Here is a 7,378-nt window from a genome sequence, read left to right as displayed (position 1 = left end):
TAGATTCGGGGGTGGGAGTGGGGGTGGGGGTGGTGGTGGTGGTGTTAGTTTGTCTACAGACCACCGAACCAGTTTGGCGAGCCAAAACCCGATCTACAAATCTACTCATAAAACCTTTTTTCCTCTTGTTGGTTCCCTCTAGCAGTTATGACCTTTACAATTTGACCAATCTTGGTGAGGGACTTTGAAGGCCCCAGCATGAATACGTTTTGACCTTGAACAAAACCAGAAGTTGCTGGAAAAGCTCAGCAGGTCCGGCAGCACCTGTGAAGAAAAGATCAGAGTTAACATTTCGGGTCCGATGACCCTTCCTCAGATCTTGCCACCTACAGTTCTTTCCCCAACACAAGTACAGATTCATTAGCTAATACAGGAACGTACTTATTATTGAGCACGTTTCCATGCTTGCATTTGACCTGGAGAGACTTCATAGGGTCTGGGGTTACTGTTGGTGAACGGTTCAAGAAATGCTGCTATTTGAAAGGAGTGGGTGCCTCTGAAAGTCAACCACAAAGTTATCATGCATGTATAATAAATAATTAGAAAAATCAAATAGTACATTCACCTCTATTACACAGATTTTGGATAGCAAAAATGGTTACTGGAATGAGGGAAACTCCTTTGAGAAGCTGAGTAGACTGTGCCTACAATCCACAGAGTGTAAAAGAATGTATACTGACCTCATTGAAATAATATTCAAGACGCTTGAAAGCGTTGATGCTAGGATAATGTCTCCCCTCCATTACGTGTTAAAAGTCTCAGAAGGCAGCTCTGGCCATTCTGAACTGAAGAAGAGAAACTTTATGTAAAGGGAAGTATATCTTTGAAATTCTGTCTCAGATCATTGAATAAATTCAGAAAAGAATGAGTTGATGTTTGGATATTTAGGGATGGGGATAGTGCAGCAAGATGGAATTAATGTAGATCATTCATAACTGTTTAAAAAGGCAAAGCATGCTCAAAGGGCTAAACAGTTTCCCCCGCTCCTGCTTATATTCTTACGTTCTAAGGCTTCAAATTAGCTTATGTCCAAGTGTTCAGCTAATGGAGACAAATGAATGGCTTCTTTTCCCTTGTATTTTCAGTATCCATAAAATTGGCACCCAAAGAAGCTACTGCTGTTATTCCTTTCCAAGCTTCACTAGTAAACTAGCAGCACTTTTCTGATACCACATGCTTTCATTATTTTGCATCAATTCGGCATAATTAACCTCTGAATAATCTTTGTGCCATAGAGATTCATTGAAGACAAGTAAAAATGATAACAGCAGCACAATAGCTACTGTTGGGCCAAAGTTCAAACTCCATTCTAAATTATACCTCCTTTCGAAGGTGAGTTTTGACAATGAGTAGTTAGGCCGATATAGTCTATAAAACTCAGTGAATGATTGGGCTTTTTTGATAACATTTTAAGAAAGAAAACCTGAGCATAGTTTCATGATCACTGAATCTTTGGCTGCTCAGGACTATTCTAATTGTACCTCGTCTCACAACAAAACAGTGGACATGAAATAGGGAAGATAAAACAACAGGAAACAAAACACTCCAAAGAGATATTGTTAATTTAAAAGTTGTAATCTATGAAACATTAACCAGCAATCTCCATACACATGGTTGAAAATTAACAATGTTGATAAAGCTGCATTTTTAGATGTTTTCTTGACTAGTTTTGAAGAGTTACAACACTACTAAACCTTTCTATCATAGTTTAACTGGTTAAATGTCTTAGAAGAATACCATTTCATTTAGCCAATCAAACACTTAACAGACGTCTATTTAAAATTACAATCTTTACCAGTACAGCCACAACACAATAAAAACAGACATTATAATTTCTGCATTGCCAGTGTACAGGAACGTAGAACCTCAAGTGTTTCAAACCTTGTTTTTACACAGTTCCTCAGGTAATTGCTTGATTGAAAGTAAGTGACAATTAAACTAAGAACTATTCACCACAAAACTGCTGATTCTTTCAACCCAACGTGCAATGCAGGAACAGATCAAGAAATACATTTCAGGCCTTTGAAAAAAATTTCCCAAATCTTCAACAAGTCTTTACCATTTCATTCCTGTATTCTCATTTGCTTGTTTTGAAATGGAAAATAATTCTTGGCAGGATTAGTAAATAAGCACTTTTTTTTAAAACAGGCAATCATGTGAAACGGTTTGGCTTCACTACCTTGATTCAATAGTTCCACAATCTTATCTAACACTGCCAATCTTCACTTTACTTATACCCACCCCCAAAACAAACCAAGTACAATCAATCAAGAGAAAGTAGACCTGACCGCTTGAAATGTCGCTTCATACAGGTCAGACATTTTTTTCAAAATGTAATTACAAATACACATTTTTTTTCCATTAACCAATCAGACAGTCTGAATTTCAACGATACCAAATTTCACCACTCCGTATTTAAATTGCCACTTTACGCTTATCCATTCCAACCTTTTGCAGCTATTAGCTACAGTTTGACTTCGTTTGGAGGATATAAGTATCAAAAGCTGTTTTCCACCCAAGTGGAAGTGACGTTAACATTTTTTAGGAAATAAGTTGCTTCTTCATTTGCTATAAAACGCTGTTACAGTTTCCGCAGTAATGCACAATCTTTGAACACCACACACGAGTAAGGAAGCCAGACTTTTTCAGCATTATCTTTGATGTCACCCAAGAAAATGAAAATATTCAGCGGCTTATTTAACCCCATCATCGTCTCATTTTTTGCAAAGTACCCAACAGTGCTCTCCCTCACTACTCCAGGGTCCATAGTTTCCAAACTCTGTTTAAAGGGATACCTGTGGTATTTCAGATTCAAGAGGCCCTACTCCGGTCCCGAATAATGAACTATCCCAAAGTCATGAGAATGCGTTAGCACAGAAGTTCTGAGAGACTACTGAGCAATTGAACTTTCTCAACGTAACTCGTTCCGTAGAAGCTTACAATGGACACTAAAGTCAAAAGTTTATCTTTAAAAAAATGGCTTGTGTGCGCGCGCGTTATACTTGTTTAAACGAAGATGATCGAAGGTTTCCAGCTCCACTAGACACCGACTGTACCTCATTGCGTACGTGCACTGACCACAGCGCCTCTTCATCCCAAATGTTTGTGATACAAGCTTTAAAACACCCTTCACCACTACTTTACATGGTGCACACCAATAACTGGACATTACCCCAATGCACCAAAGAAAAACACTTTCCAACTGCTCCTCTCCTCCAAGGCACAGACACAAGACCAACACACGCGAACAAACCATTCACGAGGTAAGGTGGGGAAGCAAAGATTAGGGAAAGGAACACTTACTTCAATCCTGATTGCTAGTCCTGCAAAAATGATGATTTTAGTTTGCCCCTACCCACCGACGAACTAATTGACTCTCTTAACACCCCCCTCTACTTCCACAACTCTCTCCCTCGGTAACTCCTCCTCGACGCGCGTGCTACAGACACTTTAAAAAAATGGCGACGCCTCGCCTGCGGGTGCGCGCACAATCCCAACTTTTTGTTCCCGTCCCACACACAAAAAAAATGGAAAAAGTAACTGCCGCTGCGCGTGAACGCACGCGGCTGAAACACCCAACCCCGCCCGCACGCTCGCTCGCTCGCTCGCGCGCCAACAGAAACTGCCCAGCCCCTCCCCCACAGCGGGTCACAAACGAACCGCCCGTCGGGTGCCGGAGCGGCCTGTGGCCGTTAGTAGCACGCGAGCGGAGCGGAGGGGACTCGGAGCAACAAACGGAATGAAAGTGTCTCCGAAATTTCATCACCCCAACTCCCTAGCCCGTCAAAAATCTCCTTGTACATAACTCTCGCATACGAATATTGGAAGAAACCTGGTGATCGGATGAATTCTCTACCTCCCACCAACCCTCCCCCCGCTTTCTGTCCGTACCCACATACAACTCGTGAGAAATTACAGTCAACCTGACTCGTTCACATGCCTAAAGACCGAGGCAGACAGGGTTAAAACTCGAAAGCTTTCCTGCTTGCCTTGTAAATTACGAGTGGTGATGGTGCAATTTTGAAAGAATACGTAAAATGCAGTGTCCAGACGTCAGCATCGCCTACCTCCTCGAATACTTGCGGTCGGCCGTAGGTGTAATGTAAAATTTCCTGCGTGCCCAGATCAAGATTGTGTACGTATATGGTTACTGTCGCTGAGCTCCACGCCTTAGTGCTTTCCTGTACTAGTTCACTTTAATAGGGATGACTGGCCTTTCAAAGGTTGTAAATTATTATTTTTTCCGCGCTTTGCCTTTTCTCCCCCTGCAAATTTCCGGTCGAGTTGTGCACGCACATGGCAACACCGCAGGCATCCTCTTGAGAAGGACTCTCCTGGAACAGCCAAGCATATTGACTATGGGACAGCAATCGGCAGCCAAAAGGGGACGGCGGCACTCAGGCTTACCCTGCCTTTAGAGGTCTTCCTATTCAGCTCTGCCATAAAGTTTCCACTGGTGTCCAAAAGTTTATACCAAGCCATAACTGATCATGTTTGGAGAAGCCTGGTTATACCCTCCACTTGCCTTCCCATCTCTGATTCCCACTTTCTGACCACCCCAGAATTCACCTTCAAGGAGGTTATTTATCTTTGATGCGATAGTTTTTCTGTTTTACACAATTGCCTCGCAGACTCGCCCAGTTTAGCAGATTGAACAGTTCTCCAGCAATCGAGGAATTACTTACTGCCAGCTGTGGTCTGCTCCGCTGACGTCCATAGTTGATCCAGAAAGACGCTTATTAGCTGTTCTAATCTCAAAAGCAGATGTGTCTCCATCTCGTCAACATTTAACAAAAAAGATAGACCAAACAAAACCGTTCGCAAAAAGAAATACATGGAGTATACTAACTGTATATTAAAGAGAGCTGATTGTTGTCTTGTAAAAGCACGATAGAAGGCAATGTTAAAGATATGTCGATTTCACTTCACAGGAAGGTCAGTAATAATATCCCGATCAATGCATGAGCGAGACAGGGATAGATAGCTGTTAGCAACTCAAAAAGCTAAATTAAGGATCGCAGTTTTAATAAGAATACATTGTGCGGTGATATTGCCAAATAATAAAGCATTATGGAAATATACTTGGTAAATTTGAATTCGCGTACTCGGCTATTAGTATGATCTTTGCCAGAGTTCCGCATAAAAACTCTTTTTACTGTGCTTTCAATTTATGTCCGGCACTAGTTGTCCTCAGCACTGCTAGATTTGACAGCAGAAAAATCGCTATTCTGTAACATCTTGTGGAAAATGTGCGTGCGAGAATATCAGTAGAGAATAGAACCAGGTTCAAGTGTGATGCCGTTCGCAATGGAATTATCTCCACAGACCCGCTGCGTGGGCTCATTAGATTTAAAAATTACTTAGAATGTGAGCTACCTGGTGGTTTCCTTTAGGGGAGGAGAGAAGACTTTTAATTTAAATTCGTAATCAGTTATATTTTCAGAACCAAATAAATTTTTAAAAATGTTATAAGGACGAATTTAAAATTTGGTGTTCCAAAGACAATTAACTTCTTTACTAATAAAGTTTAGATTATGAATGGAGGACTCGTTGACAACAACCAAAAATGAGAAATGTTCTTGTTTGAAAAATTATTGTTTATAAGTTATTTTTAAAACTTTTTATGGAATGAAACGATATCAAGAAAGCTGCTCCATTTATTCTTTAGCCTCCATTCCTTAAAGTAACTGAGTACGGTGCTCAGAGAATCGTGAGGGGCATAGATATAGTGAATGGCAAGGGTCTTTTCTCCAGGTTGAGGGAGTTCAAAACTAGAGGGCACAGTTTTAAGATGAGAGGAGAAAGTTTTAAAAAGGACGTGAGGAGCAACGTTTTTACACAGAGAATAGTGCCTGTGTGGATGAACTGCCAGAGGAAGTGGTGGATGCAGGTACAGTTACAATATTTAAATAACGTTTGGATAAGTACATGAATGGGAAAGGTTTGGGACGATATGGGGCAAATTCAGGCAAGTGGAACTAGTTGAGAACATGGTTGGCAATGGACTAGTTGGACCAAAGGATCTCTGTCCATGTGGGCATGACTCTATAACGTCTGATGTAAGAAAAAATAATTTGGAGCACACAAGCAGGAGTTCTTAGGGTTTATTAAAAGTGTCAAATATGTTAATTGTTTCTCAGTAGTATTGTTATTTAACACTTTCTAGCCTCATGAAAATAAATATCAATGATTTAATTCCAGAGTTAACCGAATAAGTTGGCTGTACTAAAATGTATTGATTTTACAGAAAAGGTCACTGGTCAAAGCCACTAACAATTATGTGAAACTAATGAAAATGCATATGTCATGATAATTTTTTTAATGTGTTTTCTTTCATTTCGGACTAATTTTCTTTGGGTATCATTTGTTTTTATTTTGTTTTGGTTCAGTTACTCGAACATACTTTTATCTTTTAAATTAAATCCCAAAATTAATATACCTGTAAAACGAATACTTTGCCAATTCTTTGCTGGAAGTTAACAATATATGCAGTATAAAATTAAATATAATTTAGTCGAGATCACTAACCTATCACAACAAGTCCATTCACTTCCAAATGTGAATAAATCCCATGTCTCAGTATCTTCTCCAAGAGCTTCCTCAATACTGACGTCAGGCTCACTGGCCTATAATTACATGGATTATCTCTGTTTCCCTTCTTAAACAAAAAGGAACAACACTGGCCATTCTCCAGTCCTCTGGAACCTCGTGTGAGGCCAAAGAAGATGCAAAGATATTTAATAAGGACCCAGCTATTTCCTCTCTTGCCTCTCACAGTATCCCAGGATAGATTCCATCTGGCCCTGGGGACATGTCTACCTTAATACATTTCAACACTTCCTCCTTCATTATGTTCATCTGTCTGAGAGTATTCACATTCCATTCCCTAACCTCAACAACCCTCACGACCCTCCCTTTGGTGAATACCAATCTAAAGTACTCATTAAAGATCTCATCCATTTCCTCAGGCACCACACATAACCTGAGATAGTAAGAACTGCCGATGCTGGAGTCAAAGATAACACAGTGTGGAACTGGAGGAACACAACAGGCCAAGCAGCATCAGAGGAACAGGAAGCTGACTTTTCGGGTCGGGACCCTTCTTCAGAAATGGGGGAGGGGTAGGGGACTCTGAAATAAATAGGGAGAGGAGGGATGGGGCAGGGGAAGATAGGTGGGGTGGTGATAGAGAGTGCAGGTAGGCAATGGTGGGGGTTGGTCAGTAAGGTGGGAGGAGCGGACAGGTGGGAGCGAAGACGGACAGGTCAAGGAGGCAGGGATGAGAAGGAGGGTTGGTCATGGGATGCGGTCGGAGGTGGGGAGATTTTGAAGCTAGTAAAGTCCACATTGAGACTACATCGCACATAACCTCCCTCCT

General features: G+C 41.0%; 1 protein-coding gene across 6 annotated transcripts in view; it reads right to left on the bottom strand.

The window, feature by feature from the left end:
- Positions 1-6,307, bottom strand: part of LOC109911645 (growth factor receptor-bound protein 10) — a 166,647-nt gene extending 160,340 nt beyond the window's left edge. For 3 of the 6 annotated variants that reach the window (XM_020510997.2, XM_048607765.1, XM_048607771.1), the window contains exon 1: positions 3,304-6,307. The gene's annotated coding sequence lies outside the window, so the exon portion shown is untranslated. Of the gene's footprint in view, positions 1-3,056; positions 3,278-3,303 lie in introns of those variants that run through there. The other 3 variants (XM_020510998.2, XM_048607742.1, XM_048607760.1) reach the window with 3 other exon arrangements.
- Between the last annotated feature and the right edge of the window lie 1,071 nt (positions 6,308-7,378).

Source organism: Rhincodon typus, chromosome 2 (genome assembly GCF_021869965.1).
Source record: "Rhincodon typus isolate 14 chromosome 2, sRhiTyp1.1, whole genome shotgun sequence".
Classification (NCBI taxonomy): domain Eukaryota; kingdom Metazoa; phylum Chordata; class Chondrichthyes; order Orectolobiformes; family Rhincodontidae; genus Rhincodon; species Rhincodon typus.
This window is presented reverse-complemented; position numbering and strand designations above follow the sequence as displayed.